Below are 11,621 nucleotides of genomic sequence, written 5' to 3'. Positions count from 1 at the left end.
TAGTGACTAAGAGTGAAGTCATTATAATCTTTGGGGCATGAACTTTGGGCATAAATATGTAGAGTCTCATGATAAGAGAGTGTGTGCTTGAGGACTAGCAAAGCTCTAAATTGGGGGTGTTGATGAGTGGTGAATTTACCACTCATTTACACTCTTTATTTGGGTATGATACCAGGTTTCTAAGGAATGAAGGAGACATAATCATGATTAATTTCATTAATATCCATATTTTAAATGGCACAAACCTGGAGACATGGATCAGACAAAACAGCAGTTACCTCAATTGTGGTCTAAGGACCGCGATCGCATCCAGTACAGAAGTCACTAGCCATGACCACATAGATCTGACTACGATCGTGGTAACTGTGGTCACAAAGGATCTATGTGATTGCAGCCTAGTGACATTGTTAAAACCCTAGAATTTGGGGAAAATTCTATTTTTATCATTGTTGTACACGTTATTACAAGGAGAAGTTGGTCAAACTGATGTGTGGAATTGAATATTGTCTTTACTTTTATTATGGATTCCATGGATGAATTACTTGGTAAAATTCTTTCTCCTTATCTCATGAGTAGCTAATTTCTCTAGTCTTGGAATTATGTTGAACTAAAGTGTAATTGTGTGTGGGTGTTGGTTTGTTTGCATGATTTTTAGTTGTTAAGTAGGTATTTCACCATTTCTTGAGTTTAATAGTTTTAATTTATGAGTAAAAACTCCAAATCTTCAAATGGGTTTGATGGGTGAAAATCCCAAACTCTAAAAACCTTTCATCGTCCTTGAAAGAGGGATGGGGGTGAACATATGGGAACCCATAACATCCTTGAAAGATTTTTATTGGGGGAGAAAGCAATGGTGGACATGAAGTTTGTGGTTTGCTACCTTTTAGAGTCTTATACATAAGTGGAAATTGAGAGTAAGTCATACCATAAGTATTTTCCTAGAAATAGGGATGTTTAATTGAGGTTTTGAGTGATTATAAATGACACACTTGTTAGGTGCTCGAAAGATCCAATGGGTGATATATTTTTAGTTTTGTTGAAAGACTAACCACAAAGACCTTCGATCTAACCTATGTCTCACTTAACAACTAAGATATATGTTAAGTCATTACTAACCCATATGCTAATTATCTTTAGGCAGGCATAATCCCAACATCACTTCCAATCCTTTTTTTAAATCAAAAGTGTTATATTAGTGTGTTGTTTGACCAAAGATTATTATAAGAAAACTCCAAACGAAACCCCTCATCTTACTTTAAATGTTGTTTTTATTTGCATTCTGGGTATCCTTTTAGTAACTAGAGCTCCCATAGGACTTGAAATTTACATTTCAATCCTTATGGATTTGACCCTAACCCGAGTTGGGATATTTACAATTACCGCCTTACCCTTTCAGAATGGGAGTAGGTTGAGCGTTATCGAAATGGCACCATTGCTGTAGAGTGGAATATAGATTTCACTTGTGTGGTGTGATTATCACTTAGGTATACCCGGGGCGGTGTGATTTACCTTCTTTGTTATTTTTTATTTTTTCTTACGTAAGCATTTTTCTTTCCATACAATCATGAGTCAAGGTGGTTCGGAGTTCCTTGGCATCGAAGGTCATGATAGCTCTATTTGTATTCCGTCCATTGAAGAGCATGGAGTTTTTTTCATCACAAGTGTAAGGTTTAAATTACACCATTTAAAGGGAATTTTTAGGGGTTTAGCCTATGAGAACCCAAATGCACACTTGAAGGGATATGTCGAAGTTTATGATTTCTTCAATACTTCTCACATATCGCAACAGTCCATCTGGTTGCATGTTTTCCCTTTCTCTCTTATGGGAAAGGTGGTGCTTTAGCTAAGATCATTACCCGCTGGGTCCATTACTTCATGGATAAGTCTTATGGAAGCCTTCTTAGTCCATACTTCCCACGTTCAAAGATGTTGATATTATGGGATGAGATTGTTAATTTTCATAAATTCCATGAAGAACCATGGCTTGAAGCATGGGAAAGATTCAAGGAAATATTCGCAAATTGCCCTAACCATGAAATGCCGGAGAATATGCTTATCCAAATATTCTATAGGGATTTGGATCCATTAAATAAGGCTATAGTAGACAATACATCCGGTGAATTATTCATTAATTCACCATATGGGGTTGCTTCAAAAGTCTTGGATCGAGTGGCAATTTTCTGTAGAGGTTGGGACATAAAGAATACCGAGTTGGCTGTGGGGGCTCCCTCCTCATCTTTTATGTACCAAGATGAAAAACATAAAGAGGAGGAGAAAGTTGTGAATATGTTCAAGATGATGTCATGCCTCAAACTCCTAATTGTGCATATGTTAGGTGACCCAATCAAAAGTGAAAGTTTAATAAATGTGAGAGAAGTTCAACTATTTAAGAGTACGGAGAATGAGGTGACCGATAACAAGTTGAATGTGTTACCTAAAATCTCAAAGGTTTTCTATATTGTCTCTATAGAGTAATATGGGAATCAAGGTTGAAACTGTGAGATTCTAAGCATGGCAAAATATGAAGAAAAAAAGGAAATCAATGGAGATACTTTGGCTTGAATCTTGAGTAGTGTTAAGATGACCAGCGAAATAGTAAATGAGATCTGAAGTGACTTCACTATGCTCCACCAAATGGTTACATCCCACTCGACCACCATTCAATAATTAGAGGAAAAAGTAAATCAAATATCGAGGTATCTCATGGAAAGGTAAATGATGAAATACAAAGTGGGGAAGAGAAAAAGGCGAAAAGAAAAAGGTCCAATGATGGGGAACCAAATCTAAATGAGATTTGGATGGGAGAGCAAAGGACAAATGATTATCAAATTATCTCTATACCACTGAGCCCTATGCCTCCTTCTTTCCCCAAGTGGTCCAATGAAAAGGGAAAAAAGGCAAAGCTTAATAAGTTCTTTGATAAATATAACATTCTATCCATTAAAATTCCCCTTATTGAAGCTCTACAAGACATGTCGGGGTATACTAAATTCATGAAAGACTTGGTATCTAAGAAGAAGCTTCAGGAGAGGAAACAATTAAAATAAAACATCATTATAGTGCCATTATTTCAAGAAAATTTGTGGAAAAGAAGGACACCAGTGCATTTACAATTCCATGCACCATCAGAATGTTTAAATTTGAAAGGGCATTATACGATCTTGGACCAAGGGTAAACGTAATACCTCATGCCATATTTCACAAGCTTAGATTAGGAAAACCGAGGACTACCAAACTAAAATTTCTTATGGTCTATTGGTCCTTCAAAAAGCCAATAGGAGTGCTTCATGATGTGCTTGTAAAAGTTGACTAGTTCATTTTCTAGGCCAATATTATGATTTTAGATCGTGCAATGGATGTTGAAGTTCCTATTATCCTTGGTATTCCATTCTTAGCTATCAGGAAATCTTTGGTGGATGTGGAGTTCGATGAGATAAAGTTTTTATTGAATAATCCGAAGCTATCCTTTAATGTTTACAAGTCTATGAAATAACCTATAGACTTGCAAGTCATCTCTGTGATTGATGTTATTGATGGAGAAGTGAAAATCATGTTTATGTGAGCTTGTTGGATAATCCTTTTGTAGGAGTTCTATGGAATTACGAAAGAGATGAATTGGAAGAGCATGATGAGGTGGTTGTACACTAAGAACCTGGTGAAATTTGACCTTGATCGAAAAAACTGTGAAAGCCCACCTGCAAAACCATCCATCCACGAGGCTCCCAAAGTTGAATTGAAATCTTTACCATCCCATCTCCAATATATTTTATTGGGAGATGGACATACATTACCAATCATCATCACTAGCGACCTGGAACCATCTCAAGTGTACACATTAAAAGTGGTGGTAAAGAATTTCATTCGAGCAATTGGATGGATAATAGTGGATATAATAGAAATAGCCTCCAAAATTTGCTCTCACAAGACTAAACTTGAGCAAGGTCGTGTCCCAAGTGTGGAAAACCAAAGACGGTTAAATTAGCCTATCCAAGAGGTAGTAAATAAAGAAATCATAAAGTGACTTTATTAGGAATGATATACCCAATATCCAATATCACTTGGGTGAGTTCGGGGCAATGCGTCCCAAAAAAAGGTGGCATCGTGATAGTTAAAAATAAGAAGAATGATCTTATTCTCGTTCAATCGGTCATCGAGTGGAGAGTTTGTATAGACTACTGAAAGTTAAACTCATGGACCAAGAAAGACCATTTTCCAATGCCTTTCATGGATCAAATATTGGATAGGCTAGTCGGGCGAGGATGGTATTTTTTCTTGGATGGTTATTTGGGGTTCTATTAAATATTTATTGCTCTGAAAGACCAAGAGAAGATGACTTTTACTTCCCTATATGGGACATTTGCATTCAAGTGAATGCCCTTTGGGTTATGTAATGCCTCAAAAACCTTTCAATGTTGCATGTTTTTTACATTTTCAGAAATGGTGAAAGACTCCATATAGGTTTTCATGGATGATTTCTTGGTAGTGGAGGACTCCTTTGAGTCATGCCTACAACATTTAAGCAAGGTACTTGAACGGTGCACGGAGACAAACCTTGTGTTGAATTGGGAGAAATGCTTCTTCATGGTCAAAGAAGGCATTGTCTTGGGCCACAAGATATAGGTAAAATGCATTCAATTCTATCAATCCAAGGTTGAGGTAATTGCCAAGCTTCAAACTCTCATTTCTGTCAAGGGTGTTTGGAGCTTTCTTGGACATGTCGGGTTCTACTGATGTTTCATCAAGGATTTTTACAAGATAGCTCATCCAATGTGTAAGCTCCTTGAGAAAGAAACAAAATTTAAATTTTATGGGGCATGATTGAAATCTTTTGAACATCTCAAGGAATTACTTATTTCGGCCCCTATCATTGTGGCACCGAATTGGTTTTCCCCTTTTGAGGTAATGTGTGATGCAAGTGGGATTACATTGGGTTTTGTGTAAGGTCAATGCAAGGAAAAACTCTTCCATCTTATATACTATGCAAGTAAGACCTTGAATGATGCTCAATGTAACTACACCATTACTGAGCAAGAATTATTGGTGGTTGTGTATGCTTTTGAAAAATTTTGTGCCTACTTGTTAGGAGCAAAATTTGTGGTGCACAAGGATCATGCCGCCCTCAAATACATCATGGCCAAAAAAGAGGCAAAGACGCACCTAATTAGATGGATATTGCTCCTTCAAGAATCCAACTTTGAGGTAAAAGATTAAAATGAGTGTGAAAATCAAGTGGTCGATCATCTCTTACATCTTAAAGGTAATCATGACAAGCAAGAAGAAATTGAAATTGATGATGCCTTTCCCAATGAATTGGTCATGTCTATTGCAAGAATAAGCGCATCATGGTATGTTGACTTTGCCAACTATATAGCGAGTGGTGTACTCCCTGAGGGAATAGATTACCGTAAAAAAAAATGGTTCTTGTTCAATGAAAAGATAAACTTTTGAGATTAGCCATTCCTATTTCGGTAGTGTATGGATGGAGTCATTAGGCGATGCATCTGGAGGTTGAGATGAATGAGATCCTCAAATTATGTCATTCCTCACCCTATGGTGGTCATCATGAAGGAATCTGCACCACTGCCAAAATCCTTCAATGTGGGTTTTGTTTTCCCTCCATGCATAAGGATGCCATTGAATGGGTAAAATCATGTCACCAATTTCAAACACATGGTGGAATTTTAAGAAGGCATGAAATTCCCCTCAAACCAAACCTTGAAGTAGAATTATTTGATGTGTGGGGAATTGACTTTATGGGGTTATTTGTGAGCTCATATGGAAATAAATACATATTGGTAGCGATTGATTATGTTTCTAAATGGGTGGAGGCCGTGGAAATTTCTAATAATGAGGGAAAGAGTGTTATACCCTTATTGAAAAAGCACATTTTCACAAGGTTTGGTTCACTGCGCGCCATTATTAGTGATGGTGGATCACATTTTTTTAATCGGGTATTTGGGGCCCTTCTTGACAAGTATGGGGTTAAGCACAAAGTAGCCACCTATACACCCCCAAACAAGAGGTCAAGTTGAAGTATCGAACAAAGAAATCAAAGCCATACTTGAAAAAATGATGAATGTAGACTGAACAAATTAGGCACGGCAACTCAATGAAGCACTTTAGGTTTGTAGAACGTCCTACAAAACCCCAATTGGCATGTCTCCCTACCAATTGGTGTTTGGAAAATCATGTCACTTACTAGTCGAGCTTGAGGATAAAGCCTTCTGGGCCTTAAAAAGGTTGAACATGAATTAGGGAGAAGTCTCTAAGGCTAGGGCTACAAAACACCATGAGTTGAAAGATTTTTTACTCAAAGCTTATAAGAGCTCCGTATTGTATAAAGAGAAAATAAAGAGGTTGTATGACACTCGTATATTAAAGCGATAATTCTATGTAGGAGAGAATGTACTCCTATACAACTCCCATTTGAAAATTTTTGTTGGGAAGACTCAATCTAAATTTTCGAGGCCATTTATGGTTTCCAATGTTCACCTTAGTGGTGCCGTTAAATTGGAAGACCAAGAAAGAAAGAAATTTGTGGTCAATGGTCAAAGAGTGAACACTACAACATAAAAATTCCCATGTTAGCCAAGGTGGAGTTTGTGCATTTCAAAGATGCTAAGTGGTAAAAGAATAAAGTCGTGTCGCGATGTTAAATTAGGCACTTGATGGGAGGGAACCCATTCATGACTCACTTTTTGCTTTTTTTTATGTAGTTTTGACATAAGTTTTATTACTAAAAAAATAAGGGAAAATATAACTGGAAAGAAGGATGCTGTGCAGGGAATAAAAATAGAGCAAAAATAGGGGAATTCGATCTCAATTATCTCAATCGGGACTAGAGGACCGTGCTTCTAGAGCCGCGATCGTGGCATCGCGATTGCAGGCCTTTCAGAGCGATCGTGACACTAGATTATTGGATACTTGCTATTTCAGTGAGCCTCTATCAACTCTTATAATTCTTAATTTTACTTCAGTGAGGGAACTTCAAATATTTAAGTTAGGGGTGTGTGCGGTGAGATTACTCAACCTTTCTCAGTTTTGAGCCATGGATGTAGAGGAAGTCTGAGTACCCATGTTATTAAGGCCACAAATACAAAGAAATTCTGAGTACCTATGGCATTGTATATTTTGGATCTTAATATGCACCATTGGCAAAGTATGAGTATCCATATAGTTGGTTTGCCCATACTAAGTCAAAATGTAAGGCTAAAGCTTTGGTTATAGCTGTAATTTGCAAATTGGGCATGGTTTAACTGCAAAACAAGAAACCCTCTTGATTTAATTTTTTTTAAAAAAAATCAAGGGCATGGATGTGAGCAGCCTTGTACAAAACTCTTTCTCTTTTTGTGACTTCACAAATGTTTGACTTGTAAAGAGTCATAGATACTCTAATTTTATCTCTATTAGGAGGGAAAATTGATCCTCCTTGGTGAATTTTACATGACATGTGTGGTGAGCTATTTGCATTCATATCTTGTATACTCGTGTTATCTAAAACTTGCCCTGTTAGTCTTTTAAAGCAAATTTTGATCGTATTTGGTTGGAGAGATAATCTTAGGCCATCTTTATGACATTGGAAGCCCAATTTATCCTAAAAGCCTACCCATCCAAAAATGTACTCCCAACTTTAAGCCTTTGGATCTTTTTTTGGCAAACACATTACAAGCCGTGAACCATTTTTTATCCATCTTTTGAACTATATCCTCCTTGAACTTGAAAATTCAACTTGAGGTTAAAAGACTAAGTTGAGGGTGGTAATTATTGATGGAAGTAAGTTTGGGGTCACTAAATTGTTAGTGAAAATGCCTAAGTGCCTAAGCATTGAAATCTAATGAATAGAAAAATAAAAGGTCCAACAAAGGAAATAATTACTTGAAAGTTGCAAGAAAAAGAAATAGAAGCAAATGGGTGAACAAAGGAGGTAAAAAGTAGGCATATGAAAAGAGAAGAGATCAAAGAGGATTGGCCCATAGTCAAAAAGGTGGAATAAATAGTGTGATGTAGATGTTAAAAAAGGATGTAGCCTTGTTACTCTTCAAAGTCCTTTAAATCCTTGAATACCGCATTTTATGATGAGGGGTGCCATGAAAATAGCTTGACCCATGTGCAAGGAGCAACTTGTGGTAGTGACTAATCTTGAAGTCATTATGATCTTTGGGGCATGAACTTTAGGCATAAATATGTTGTGTCTCATTATAAGAGGTAGTGTGCTTGAGGACTAGCAAAGCTCTAAGTTGGGGGTGTTTATGAGTGGTGAATTTACCACTCATTTGCATTTTTTATTTGTGTATTCTACCATGTTTTGAAGGAATAAAGGAGGCATAATCATGATTAATTGCATTAATATCCATATTTTGCAAGCACATAGTTAATGAGAAGAAAATGAGTGGATTAGAGCTAAAAAGGGTTAAATGGAAGCAAAGGAGCAAACCTAGAGACCTGGAGCAGACACAACGTCAGTTACCTCGATTACGGTTTGAGGACCATGTGGATCTGACCACGGTCGCAATAGCTGTGGTCACAAAGGATCTATGTGATTGTAGCCTAAACGGATTAATGAGCAAGTTCATTTTGGTCAAATAGGACAGCTGATTCAAATTCCTATAGAAGACCCAAAATTCTTTTCCCTATGGACATTATGCAATAGAGTAGAAATAGAAAACTTGACTTTGATAAAAACCTTGAATTTGGGGAAAATCTATTTCTATCATTATTGTACTTGTTATTAAAATGAGAAGTTGGTGAAATTGAAGTGCTGAAGTGACGATTATCTTTACCTTTATTATGGATGCTATGGATGAATTACTTGGTAAAATTCTTCCTCCTTATCTCATGAGTAGCTAATTTCTCTAGTCTTGGAATTATATTGAACTAAAGTGTAATTGTGTGTGGGTTTTGGTATGTTTGCATGATTTTTAGCTATTAAGTGTGGATTTCACCATTACTTGAGTTTAATAGTTAGAATTTGTGGGTGAAAACCCCAAATTACCATATAGATTTGATGGATGAAAACCCTTAACTCTAAAAACCTTCATTATCCTTGAAGAGGGATGAAGGTGAACATATGGGAACCCATAGCATCCTTGAATGAGGGTTATAGCTGGAAAACTCAATTGTGGACAATGAAGTATGTGGTTTGCTACTTTTACATTCTTAGACATAAGTGTAAAAGGAGTATAAGTCATATCATAGGCATTTTCCTAGAAATAAGGATGTTTAATTGAGGTTTTGAGTGATTATAAATGACACACTTGTTAGGTGCTCGAAAGAGCCAATGGGTGATATATTTGTAGTTTTGTTAAAAGACTAACCACAAAGACCTTTGATCTAACCTATCTCTCACTTAACAACTAAGATACATATTAAGCCATCATTAACCTATATGTTAATTATCTTTAGGTAGACATAATCCCAAGATCACTTCCAAACTTGTTTTTAAATCAAAAGTGCTATATTAGTGTGTTGTTTGACCAAAGATTATTATAAAAAAACTCCAAACCAACCCCCCCTCCCATTTTACTTTAAATATTGTTTTTATTTACAAATTGGGTACCATTTTAGTAATTAGACCACCCATAGGACTTGCAATTTACATTTCTCTCCTCGTGGATTTAACCCCAACTCAAGTTGGGATATTTATAATAATTGCCTTAACCCTTTAGAATAGGAGTAAGTTGAGCGTTATTTTCTACACCGTTTTGTCCTCTTGTGTAACAAACTTGTAGTTACTACTTGTACTGAATTGGATACCTGGTCTAATGATATTTTAGCCCTAATCATCACCCAAATATAAAATAAAATAAGGCAACTTCATCAAATGGTTTTTGGAAAATACAAAGAGTGAAGAAAGACAGTAAAAAACCCATTTCAAAACTGCTCAAGTCTTAGCTATTTATGTGTACTTAAATAGAAATCATTCTTGAGTGAGTTTTGATTTGTAAACCAATTACTTATGTTATAAAAGTAATGAACTTTTGTTTTTGAGTAGAGAGTTCTTAGGTAGATTTTCCTATGTTTGATATTGATTAGAGCTAATCAGTGTAGAGGGTCCTTGGTAGAGTTGGAAAGATGAGCACATAGTAGAGTTATTACAAGTGAAAGGAGCCTAGAGTTAGGTTCATTGAAGGCTTGAATCAGGAGTTTGATTATAGTAGATTTTTGAGTGCTTGTGAAGGGAAGTCATGGTTTTTCCAATCCTTGAGCAAGGGGGTTTTCATGTCAAGCTCTTGTGTTCTTACTCTTCTTACACTTTCTTTTGATTCCTGGTTACTTTACTATATTTTTCCTGTGATTAACTTTGAGGGACCTGGTCCCTCACTGTGTGGTGCAATTCTTAGGGTTTTAACACTCCAATTATTGTAAGTACAACTATTTCTTCTGAGGATCATAAGCGATTTGAGGGATTTACTCATTTGGGTCCTCCTAGGTCCAGTTGTAGTGTCGGCGAGGTTTCTTATGAGTTCTTTATGGATTGTTGGGGGAAGTTTCATAACCTTGATTTGCTTAAGTTGCATGGGGTTTCTTATTCTACTTACCAGTTGAGAGATGAAGTCAGGGATTGGTGGAGGTCACTTATTGGTGGCCGACCTCTAGGTTCGACAGAGATGACTTAGGATTAGCTTATAGAGGCCTTTTTGGATTGGTTTGTGCCTTTCAATTTGAAAGATCAGATGAAAGATGAGTTTGATCACTTGGATAATGGCTCCATGACTATTACAGAGTCTGAGGCATAATTCCATACCTTGTCTAGATATTCTTATGTTAGTAGTATTGCCATCGTGTCTAAGAAGATTCAAAAGTTCGTCAAAGGTTTGGATGTTTATCTTTAGCTTTCTATGACTCGGATGATAGTGTATGGAGCCTTATTCAGAGTATAGTGGATCATGCTAAGATAACAAATTCTATTCTTCAAACATTTTAGGGAGGCACAAAACAGGTGAGCCATTTGGGTGAGTTCAGAGGTCACATCTCTTGAGGTAGAGATTCTATAGGCTTCTGTCGGTATTAAGGCTGACCAGTACAGGTAGTCTTATTGGGTTTAGGTAGTGGGCCTTCCATTCCAGCAACTTCATGTGGTCATCCTAGTTCAGTCATGCCCCCTTCTTTTGAGTTGGGCAGCAGGTTTCGCTATGCGTATGATGAGACTGACCATGTGACAAAGAACTAAACCCATTGTGTTTTTAGAGATAATCCTATATCGATCGTGAGAGGTTGATACAATCAAAATTTCCTATGGATGTTTGGAAAGGAAGCTTATGGTTCAAGAGGAACTTGATAACTCCTTAATGGCTATCTAATGGTGCCAATTAGATGATAATGATAATAAAGGAGGGTCAAGGGACATTAAAGAAGCCAAGGGAAGGCAAGACGGGGCTATAAGGCCGTCAAAAGTGGACATGCACCCCATCCTCTTTGAAGGTGCACCCAACGAGCTCTAGATCTGCTAGAGAGGGTCAAACAGTCCACAATGCTCTAGACATGTACCCCATGTGCAGCCTAAATGCTTAAGTGGATGCTTAGTGGTCTTTTATACGTTGTCTTTCCCAAATGGGTCACTTTTGGGCCCATAAGATGTAATAATTAACCGTAGACTATAATAAGTCCTTTCAATCATTTGG

The 11,621-nt window shown here is 36.9% G+C and overlaps 1 non-coding gene across 1 annotated transcript; it reads right to left on the bottom strand.

Annotated features, from left to right (window-relative positions):
- Positions 1-1,932: 1,932 nt before the first annotated feature.
- Positions 1,933-2,039, bottom strand: LOC124888316. Its single transcript, XR_007046443.1, has one exon. It is a non-coding gene; the product is annotated as a small nucleolar RNA R71 (small nucleolar RNA).
- Positions 2,040-11,621: the final 9,582 nt, after the last annotated feature.

This window comes from Capsicum annuum, chromosome 10 (genome assembly GCF_002878395.1).
Source record: "Capsicum annuum cultivar UCD-10X-F1 chromosome 10, UCD10Xv1.1, whole genome shotgun sequence".
Classification (NCBI taxonomy): domain Eukaryota; kingdom Viridiplantae; phylum Streptophyta; class Magnoliopsida; order Solanales; family Solanaceae; genus Capsicum; species Capsicum annuum.
The sequence above is the reverse complement of the archived record's forward strand: the minus strand, read 5'-3'. Positions and strand labels throughout refer to the sequence as shown.